The following is a 12,343-nucleotide window of genomic DNA, read 5'->3' as shown; positions in this document are numbered from 1 at the left end:
TGGTTTTATTTTTTATTTTGACCATATTATCCTTTTTTATTTAACTTGAAAATTAATATTATTAATATTTTTATTTTTTTATTTGTAATTTTAACATTTTAATTAACATATTTCAACTTTGTTAAAATATTTTTTATTAATAACATAAAATATAAAATATTTATTTATATCCAAAAACTTAAAATTAATTATAAATTTTTCTATTAACAATAATAATTATTTTATTATTTTATCTATATTTTTAAAATTATTTAATTATCTTAAAAAATAATTATTTTCTTATTTCAATAATAAAATAAATGATATAATATAAAAGATTAATAATTATATATTTATTTAAATAATAGAATATATTAATTTAATAATTATATATTTAATTTAATAATAAAATAAATAATATAATGTAATAAATTTATAATTTTATATTTATTTAAATAATAAAATAAATTATATGATATATACCCTTATTAGTCATTTCACATATTAACAGCAACAGCTAAATATAATTTTACCAAACACTTAATATAAAACAGCTATCATCAGTTATCAGCTATCAGCTAACAGTAACAGCTATCAGCTAACAGCTATCAGTTGTATTCAACAGTTAATCCAAACAGGCCCTTAGTATACCCTATATAAATGCAACTCTTTTCAAATACACAAATCGTAAAAAATTAAATTTTTATATTTAAGAAAACACTATTTTTTAGTGTTCTTAGCAAATATATACAATAATTAGCTTTTTCATAGATATGGATTGATATGCATGGGAGGGGGAGGATTTTCTTAAAAAATAAATTTATACGAATAATAGATAGGGTATCCGTGATGTCATGACCCAACCTATGAATCGGACCGGCACTAGGACCTAGGTCAACCTAAAATTCCCGAAACTCGTAGTAAATCTAACTATTCTTCAACCTAACTCTAAGGTCTATTTGGGCCCAATTTCAAAAATTCAACCGGACAGAGTTCGACTATAAAATAGACCATTCAACGGGGAGTTTTTGACTCGCTCGACCTATAAACACAATATATAATAAATTGGGGAGCTCAGCTCACCCTCCACATGCTCATAATATCAAAAGTCCAATGAGAACTCAGCTCCCTCATCCAATCCAATTATACATACAGTTAATAATTTTAGAGGTTTAATATAACTTTTATAATACAGGCCCAAAATAAAAATAAATACTTCTAGCACATGCGGAATCTAAAATTTAACTCAATTGTACAAAGTACATTAAATACTATCAATGGACCTGCGGAGAAGAAGTGCAGGTTAGCCACAACAAATAATTCTCCTGTAGCCTGAAAAAATAGATGAACATGAGTAAGCATTCGACTAAGAGAGTAAAATACTAATTTTAATCACAATTTCTATAGCTAACTAAAGCTAATGTATCCTAAGGAATGGAAATACAACATCATCATTAATTTTCATACAAACCACATCATAGCAGTAAAAAGGTAATTTGGAGTACTCACCCACCCAACACTGTACAAACAGCACATATATGGGAGTTGATCCCCTATACAGCCATCTTAATCCAACCTTTGCCAACGAGTGTCTCTCAAGCCGGACTTTCGCTTAACAAACCAAATGCGGGGTCCCAGCAATTGTCTTTCAAACCGTGTCTACCCCGAAGGACTGGGTCCAGCGAGTGTCTTTCAAACAGTGTTTATCCATCCTGTCCATATCCAATACCATACCACACACACGCCACCCACACACACTACTCCAAATTACCACAAATAACATCTATGACACTTTAACAATTATGAATGTAATATAAAATGTGCCTAGAGTTTAACTACATAGATACATATTTATAAGTGGTGCATGGGCATGCTTGAATATATAATAATATCGAAATTATAATTAAAATTAATATTTTACTCACAGACTTAACTGAAATCACTGTGGCGGCTAGGCGGAGGAGGAAGGCTGTCCCGGCTCACCTGACAATTTTTATTACAATTATTTAATACATTTGACAATACAAACTAAAGAAAGATCAAAAGATATCCTAAGTCGTGCCGAAAATCCGGCGGAGTCTCCCCTGTACCTAGAACCCACCCAACCTGCAAAAGGGCTCAAAATACACTTCTATATTTACAAATCACACATCCAGAACTCAATCACATCACATAGTCCCTTCTAGGCCCATCCAAACAGTCAACAATCACAATATGAAAAATTACAGTTTAGTCCTTATAATTAACCCTTTTTGCAAAAACTACCCAAATGAACTCTAAAAATTTCAAAACTTTGCCCCGCGGTCCTTAGCATTATTACTAAGTTAATGCAAAAGGAATTACAATTTTTTAAGCTATCACGAATATTTTATAGATTTTTAATTAAATTCAAACACTATATAATTAAGAAAAAGTAAGGTTCGAGTTTACCTATGTCAATTCCGACCCCGGGAACGCGCTTAGGACATCTAACAATGGTGGGGTAGCTAAAATCTCGACCCAATTCTGAGACTTTTTTGGTAACCTGTCTGTCCGCCCTAAAATTTACAAACCCGGGCAACCGTTGAATTTCCACGAATTAAAGGTACCTATACGAAGCCCACAATACAGGGGTTAGTACATAATTTTTATGAAATTTTTTAAACTCATTTAGTGCCCGAAAAAATACTACGAAGCTTCGCGGGACCTAACAAAAAACGGTGTCGAAAAATTTTAAAATTAGTATATAGCGTGAATATAGATTATAGAACAATAGAAAAGAATATAAATTATACTAGAAGGATTCAATATTTAGAAGTAAAGGAAGCACTTAAGAGAATGAAAGTGGGTAAAGCCTGTGGACCCGATGAAATACAAATTGAAGTGTGGAAGTATTTGGGAGATATGGGAGTGGCATGGTTAACTAAATTATTTAATAAGATTCTAAACTCAAAGAAAATGCCTGATGAGTGGAGGAAGAGTATTTTAGTACCTATTTTTAAAAATAAGGGAGACATACAGAGTTGCTCAAACTATAGGGGAATTAAACTCATGAGCCATATTATGAAGTTGTGGGAGAGAGTTGTGGAGCATCGACTACGTCATGATACTTCTATCTCTCTCAATCAATTTGGTTTCATGCCCGGTCGTTCAACTATGGAAGCGATCTTTCTCATTAGAAGCTTGATGGAGAAATATAGAGATGTGAAGAAAGATCTACACATGGTTTTTATTGATTTGGAGAAAGCTTATGATAGTGTTCCAAAAGAGGTCTTATGGAATGTGTTAGAACAAAAGAGGGTATCTATTAGGTATATACAAGTATTGAAAGATATGTATGAAGGAGCAACTACTATTGTGCGCACAGTGGGAGGGGACACAAGATATATTACTATATCAATTGGATTACACCAAGGATCAGCCATAAGCCCTTACCTTTTTACATTAGTTTTAGATGAACTGACGAAACATATATAAGAGAGTATTCCTTGGTGCATGATGTTTGCGGATGATATTGTTCTGATAGATGAGACACGAGAAGGAGTCAATAGGAAGCTAGAACTTTGGAGAAGTACTCTAGAGTCAAAGGGTTTTAAGTTAAGTAGAACGAAGACAGAATACATGCATTGCAAGTTCAAGAAGGCCAAACCGTGATAGGGAAGGAGTTAGTTTGAATGGAGTGGTACTGTTCCAAAGTAATCACTTTAAATATCTAGGCTCAGTCCTTCAAGTAGATGGGGGATGTGAGGAGGATGTTAGTCATAGGATTAAAGCCGGATGGTTGAAGTGGAGACGTGCCACGGGAGTTTTATGTGATCGTAAGATTCCCAATAAATTAAAAGGAAAATTTTACCGTACAGCCATACGATCGGCTATGTTATATGGTAGTGAGTGTTGGGCACTGAAAGAGTCGTATGCATATAAGATAAGAGTTGCAGAGATGAGAATGTTAAGGTGGATGAGTGGCCATACTAGATTAGATAAAGTCAGGAATAAGAGTATTAGAGAAAAGGTAGGAGTGGTGTCAATTGAAGATAAGTTGAGAGAAGGGAGATTGAGGTGATTTGCTCATGTGAAGCGTAGACATACGGAGGTTCCAGTTAGACAAGTAGAGCACATTAGGTTAGAGGATAGAAAGAAAAAAAGGGGTAGACCTAAATTGACTTGGAGAAGAGTAGTACAACATGACTTAGAAGCATTACATATTTCTGAGGATTTAACCCAAAATCGTTCAGAGTGGAAAAAGCGAATCCATATAGCCGACCCCAAATTTTTGGGATAAAGGCTTAGTTGAGTTGAGTTGAGTATTGCCGCAAAGCTCTTGATGAGTGGAGCACTCCGGTACTCTCGGTTTTCTCGTGGGGTTCACGGTTTGTGAGAAATTTAGCCTAAAAATCAAAATGGGCTAAAACTTTCCAGACAAAAATTGGGAAAATCACTTGATGGATTTTGGTATTTTTGGTGTATATGAAAAGCTCTCGAGGTGTAAATGGGTTTTGACACAAGACCCGATCCGATCGGTGGCTAGATCGGCCAAATTTTGGCCGGGAAGGCGAAATGGCGTGAGCGCGCTGGGTTGGTTTCGCACGACTTTTCCGGCGGTCTGGAGGCTTGTCGGCAGCAGGGGAGAGGCGAGGGAGGTGCGCCGGAGTGTAGGAGAGGGCTGGGTGGCGGCTGGCCGGTAAGGAGCGACTGGCCGGCGAGGGGCGGAGAGAGGAGAGAGAAAACGGGAGAGAGAGAGGAGAGGGTCGCGCGAGGCGGGAGGAGAAAAGTAAAAGGGAAGGGTCGGTCCGATTCTACCGGTCCGATCCGATCCGGTTCATTCGGCCAGTTCAATTCAAGATAGAAAATTTTGAATTTTTACTCTGCCTTGGGACAAAAAACGAGGACCAAAAATTTTGAAAAAATTATAAAAAACTCAGAAAAATTTGTATAGTCCAAATATATTTTTAGTTTTGCTACGTGGCTTTTAAATTAATTCTTAAAAATCATCAAATTTTTATATTTTTGGAAAATCGAACTCGATTTCTAAAATCTAAAAAATTTCTAATAATTTTTCAAAATTTAAATAAAACAAAATATAAATAATTACCCATAAAATAATAAATTTAAAAATTAGAGGTATTACACGTGAAAATCATTATACTTTAATAATCCATTCTAAATTTGATTAAAATTTATTTTTAACTACTTGAACTCACTTAAAACCTGATTATTATTACTTGAAAATGCTTAAAGTGGATATGGATACACATGCATGGGAGGGAGAGGATTTTCTTCAAAAAGAAATTTATACTACAATTAGGAATAATAACAAATAGAGTATCTATGGAAATTATTATACTTGAAAATTCATCTCAAACTCGATTAAAATTTATTTTCAGCTATCCAAACTCATTTCAAATCGCATTATTATTACTTGAAAATGCTTGAAGTGGATATAGTTACACAAGCATGGGAGGGAGAGGATTTTCTTCAAAAAGAAATTTGTATTACAATTAGGGATAATAACAGATACAGTATTCGTGAAAATCGTTATACTCGAACAATTCATCCCAAACTCAATTAAAATTTTTTTTTAACTATCCGAACTCATTTCAAATTTGATTATTATTACTTGAAAATGATTGAAGTGGATATTGGCTAATTATTAGGTACACCAGAAGCATTAAAAAATAGTGCTCATTCTCTCACAGAAAGTGGGTCCTTCCTATTATATAGGGAGTGGGTCTCACATGATTGTGAGAAAAGGTGTATGTGCATCGGGTGCACCTAATAATTCCTCATGGATATGGATATACATGCATGGGGGGGAGAGGATTTTCTCAAAAAAGAAATTTGTACTGTAAATGGAGATAATAACAGATAGGATATTCGTGAAAATTATTATATTCGAACAATCTATTTCAAATTCGATTAAAATTTATTTGTAACTATCTGAACTTATTTCAAACCTGATTGTCATTACTTAAAAATAATTGAAGCCGATATTTTTTAAAACTTTTAATTTATATATAATAATTTGAAAGAACTCATGTATGAATTTAATTACAAATTTATGGTATTTTTTTGAGCTGATTTCATGGGGAAAAAAGCCTTTGCATTGTTTCTTATTTATCTATTTTTTGTCCTTTTGACAATTTCAAATATTTTCATTTTTACACACCTCAATATATATTAATTATTACTATTTTGGCATTTTTCTTATAAAAATCAAATTAATGGAATAGCTAATATAGAAAATTTTGCTAGATTTAAATCTTTTATTTAGTTAAGATGTAAGCGTCTTTAAGAGAGATTATTTTTTACATTTAATTTTATATTCATGTGAGTTCTTTTTATAGACATATATAATTAAATAATAAATGGACAATTACACTAATAAAATATGGCTTACAGTATTTAAAAATTCAAAAACTATTAATTAAAAATTAATTCAAGATAGTGTTTTTTTTTGTCAAAGTAAGATTATGTGTGTTTAATTAGTAATTGCCATGTATTTAATTGTAAAAATTGATAAATTAAACCCTCATATTTAATTAATGTCTCAATACATGAGAGTTTAATTAATAATTATATAAATTTTAAATTTTAATTATAAAAATTAATAAATTTCATAATTTTTTTAATAATTAACCTTAATTTGAAATTTATGATGTAGCTTTTATAGTAATAATATGACAATTAACGTAAAATTTATATTAAGTATATTAATAATTTTTTAATAATCAAATTAATTCAAAATATTAATTAAATATAAATATTTAATTAATAATTATACAAACTTCAAATTTTAATTATAAAAATAGTTAAACTTTAAAATTTTTTTAGCAAATATTTTTTTCTTTTTTTACAAACATGTCTTTGCATTCATGTCATCATGGTATCCTTAACGATAAATGCCATTACAGCATCCATCCGTCACCCACTCTTTTTCCATCTATCAGTCTATCTTAAATGCATTGACTCTTCAGCTGATTATAGATGTAACACATCCATCTTCGAAGACGTGGCTGAAGCTAGAGTCTACAAAGAACCCATAAACCAATCAATCTTATTAATTTGAATAAATTTAAATCAAAATTAGTAACTTTATATATTTAAATATTAATTATAATTTAAAAATAATTATAAATTAAATTTTTTATTTAAATTTCAAATTAACATAATAAAAATTCAACCTAAACTAAACCTAAACTGAATATATATATATAAAAGATAATTTTATTTATTTTTACTGAATAACATATTTTAAATTAATATTTTATTTTTTTAACTAGTACATGATAATATATATATGAAAAAAGTTTAATAAGAATTAAATTATAAAAATAAAAAAAATATTAAAACAAGTAAAAACTGTCCAAACCGAAGTTATCTCATATATATATATATATATATATATATATATATATATATATATATATATATATATATAATATAATATAATATAACTTTATTTATTTTTATTGAATGACACATCTTAAATTAATATTTTATTTTTCAATTAATACATGATAATATCTATATGAAAAAAGTTTAATGAGAGTTGTATTATAAAAATAAAAAAAGTATTAAAACAAGTAAAAATCACCCAAACCGAACTCAATTCGCTTATTGTAAAAATCGAACATATGTGATTTTATAATTTAATTTCTTGATTTCAGTTTTAATACTATCAAAATTAGCTTTTTCGATTTGATTTAGTAAAATACATTAAACCCGTCCAAATCAAACTATATACACCTCTAACTAGAGCTAAGTTTAAGTGAGTGGGTCAATTGACTTACTAATTATATATATATTAAATTATTTTTATAAAAATAATTTTTTATTCTATTAAAATTTCTAAAATGTTATTATATTTAATAAATGCAAACATGTTACACTTTTCACTTTAAATATTTATTATTTTAATTTTTTAAAATAAATAATAAAATATAAAAAAGTTAAAACCTATCTACTAAATTCTAAAAACACAACTTTCTCTTTTTCTAACTTTGATCTCTTATTCTTCTCATATTCACAGAATTACAATTTTTCACCCTTTCATTTCTCTTTTTTTTTTCTCTCATTTTTTTATCAATTAGATTTGTATTTTTTTTTCCTTTCATCTTTTTTAACAAAACTAATGGACAAAATTATTTTCATAAAGTAAATTAAGGGAATCAGTGATTTCGCTCAAAATTTAGTCCAAATGAAAAAAATCTATTGTAATATTAATTTACTTGCTTGTGAAATTAGCATTGATATTAACAATTGCAATTGCAAGTATTAAAAGAACATTTTATGAAAATTATGAAAATTTGATTGCAAAATGGAATAAAAGTCAGTTATTTATAATTTTTTTACTATATATATTAAAAAATATATATTTAATAACATAGATAAAATTTTAAATAAATGAAAACTCATCGAGAATAATTATAAATTTAAGATTAAAGTAAGAATTTATTTTTTTTACTAATTTTTATTTTGGTAAAATAAAAAAATTTTAAAAATTAAAATGAATAAGAGATTTTTTTTAATGATAAGAATATAAAAAGTAGTAATTTGTATTGGAATTTGTATTTTCTATTAAAACTTATCATACTTTTAAAACTAATATAAATGTATGAGAGAGGATTTAAAGATTAAATTTAAATTATGCACATTATTTTAAGAAAATCTGTAGTAGGGTAATAATGTAAAAGTCTAATTTTTTTACATATAAAATTACAAAATTATCTCATCGATTCATATTAAATGTGAATCAATTTGATCCATATAGCATCACTCAAAAAATAATAATAATTATAGGGTATAAAAAAATATTTTATAATACAAATATCATTTATAAGGAAAAAGTTCATTAATATTATCATGGCAAAAAAAATTTTTTTTAATGCACCCCTTTTAGCAAAAACCTCTTAGCTTCATTTTGGGAATGTTTAAGGAGCAAGAAATTTCACCATTGGCCAAGACTAGCATTCCCAAAGGATTATCAGAAACCATTCCTCACAATTATCAGATAGAGAACAACTAGTCAAGCCCTCCTGAAGTTTCAAACAGACAGCGCTCAATTTTCCAGGAAACCTGTGCAGCTTGTAGCGAGTTGGGCTCCAGCATGCTTCTTGGAGCTGAATTTTGAACGGTGGCCATGTTCAGCATTAATGAAGGACTTCAAGAGAACACACTCTACCTCCAAAAAGATTGAACTTTCTTCAACCAACTTGAAGTTTCTAACAATCATTGGCCTGCTTCTTTCGGAGATAGCAGCACACAAGTCTAGTGATTTCAACCACTGGTGAGATGGATTCAAGCATCCTTATTGAGCAATAAAATTTAATGCTGGGCAAGGCTTGACTGACTAATGTTATTTGTTTACTTTCTGATTCAGGAAATCACCATAGATATTCAACTTAGTACCATTCTTTTAATAAAGAATTTGTTTTTTTTTTTTATAAAATTACTAATACCCCTAAAAACTTTTAAAATCTTCAAGGTCTTATACTTATCAAAATCAAATTTAATGAGAGTAGAAAATTATTAATTTTTTTGAGAAATTATCATTAGACCCTCGAAAATTTTTAAAATTTCAAGGGCCTAATGCGCCCTGTAGCCGTAAAGTGGCTCCGTCGTTGATGACAAATGAGCATCATTTTGTCAAAAGTTTTAAATAAGTGTTGAATCTTAATTTTGAAAAGGAATAGCACCGACTATGAAATGTGATACTAAGCCAAGAATTTCCCAATCTAAGGATTTTTCTTGTTTATACTTAGTTTATTATAAACTCAAGATATAAGAGGCATGATATAACCCACTTATTAATCTCACATATTTATATCTTGAATATATGATAAACCGAGTAAATGATATCATTTATAATACCTTAAATACTAAGCTAAATGTTTTATCCTTGACTCCATGTCAATGTGCAAGATGCATAGCAACAACTTAGATTATATTCATACCTGACTTTAAGAAAAGTCCAGGTCTACATCTATGTCTCTGATTTTCCAACACAACATATATACCCTTTAATTAAGGGTTCTTCTATATGCTTAAACCATACACTAATACCCTTATAATCACTTTTGAAAATTGCTTTGTGGTACCATAGACAATATTTCTAATCATATTATTAAACTTAATTTTATGTTTTAATAGGAAAAGAGATTCATTATTGCTAAACTAGCTAGCCCCCTTTCCTTTAATAACAAAATTAAGATTAATTAAATTAAAGTCTTAGTCTAGGATAAATGTGAAACTATTTGGTAGAATTAAAATTTAATTAAATCTTACTAAATAAAATTTTCTTAAATTAATAACTTGGAGTGTATATATATATATGAAAAAAAAAAAAATAGGTTCACACCATGAAACTAGAAAGTCTAATGGTAATGTGATCAATGTTCTAACATCTGAGTGCCATGCTAGCTAGCTAGCTATAAATAGGTTAATTGTCGGTCAAATGAGGGTCCTCATTATTGAAAGAGAGATAGAAGATTCTTAAGAAAATGGGTGATCTAATTTATCGAAAACTAGCTTATGGGGAAAGAGTGCTTAAAACTTAATGAGGACACATTACTTCTATTTCAAATCAATATCAAATATTAACACATTCAGAATATTTAAACCGTGAAATATTTGTGGAAGACCTAACATTGAATTGAGAAAATTCTTATACCATTTTAAAAAAATTAACCGAGCTTAATTCATCCTAAAAATTAGCTCAAAGGAAAGAAAGTACCTGAAACTTAATAAGAAATGCATTATCCTATCCCGAGATATAAACAGAATGCCCTTGTCACCACTATATACATTTTGTCCAGGGTTGTCCTTATCAAATGAGCATTTTCAAGGGATAATTGGGCCTTTAGGTTGTTGTCTTTTTAACTAAATATGATAAATGTACTTTTTTAATTTAAATAGTATATATATATATATATATATATATATATATATATATATATATATATATATATAAAATTAAAATTTATTAATCGTATATATAACTACTGTGAGAGGAGCACATCAAACAATACAATTCTGACACATTTGGACATGCAGATTGGTCTTAAAGAAACAAAGCTTAGTGAACTCTCAAGAATCAAGATTGTATATCTTAACTGGGTTTGGCTAGAAAAAGCTTATGAGTCCTCGTGTGATCAGAAGGAGTTTTTTTAGCTTAATTTTCTTGTGAAGCTCGCTTATTTTTCTAGATGCTGATCAAGAAGTGAGAGATTGTGAGATTTCCCACTACATGAAATTGTAAAAACGTAAAAATTAGATTTGGCTGTTGGGAAACTTCTACGTAACATCATATTTTAAGATTTTTTTTTTTATTTAACAGTCCTGTCTAAGACTATGCAAGAAACTTAAGTGGCCATTGGTCACTCAAGGGCCTTCCATGTCGGCAACATTATTATTATTATTATTATTATTAAGCAAATCACGGCCACATTTGAATGAAATGAAAGATAGAGAGAGAATAGAGAGAGAGTTAAAACCGTGGACGACATGGAAATTTGCATGATTGGATTGTATTTTTCCAAAATCACTCGACATTACTTTCGGTTGGAATTAAATCACGGGCAATCCCTTGTATAAAAAGACAATGTAGAGAAGCCAGAGATTAGTACAACATTATTAATTTCATTCATCCATTTCTCTAAGCTAAAGTACTCATCAAGGCAAGTGTGCAAACAAATATTGTAATGGAGATAATCGGAGACATTCCAAATGCAACAAAAATCTTCAGCAAGCAACTTGGAAAAACTGATAGAAATCATCAGTTAATTGTCCCAACCAAAGTCTTGAAGCATTTACCGATTGAGAAAGGATACTATCAGAGGGACTTTACCGCATTCGACGGAAATGGGGACCAGTGGAATTTCGTGATATCTATACGTAAGGATGGTGACTACCACAAAACATATCTACGGCCATCCAAGTGGCATGAATTTGTGGTGGCGCATGGTCTCTCTGGGGATGATCATAGAGGGGACTATGGGGTGCTTTTTTATATAAAGAATGATAAGCCTAATAGAATTCAAGTCAGAGGCCTGAGAAGGAATGACTTTCTCATGCTAGGAGGCCGACCAGTTTGGGAACTAGTATGAGACTCTTAACCATGCATGCACTGCTGCTTGAGACTACTCTTGATTAACTACTCATTTTATTGTTTGTCTTGTTTTTATCTCCCATTGTTGAGCTCTCTCTCTCTCTCTCTCTCTCTCTCTCTCTCTCTTGTTTTCCATGTGACAGAGGTTTTGTTTGTTTGAGGTAGCAATAGAGTCCATGCATCAATGTTACACTGTTGGTCGTCATTCCTCAAATTTGATTTAGTGTATTAGTCCTCATTGTATCAGAGCATCCATTATGATGGAGATTTTCATGATTG

This window comes from Hevea brasiliensis, chromosome 8, assembly GCF_030052815.1.
Source record: "Hevea brasiliensis isolate MT/VB/25A 57/8 chromosome 8, ASM3005281v1, whole genome shotgun sequence".
Lineage (NCBI taxonomy): Eukaryota > Viridiplantae > Streptophyta > Magnoliopsida > Malpighiales > Euphorbiaceae > Hevea > Hevea brasiliensis.
Note: the sequence above shows the minus strand (reverse complement) of the source record.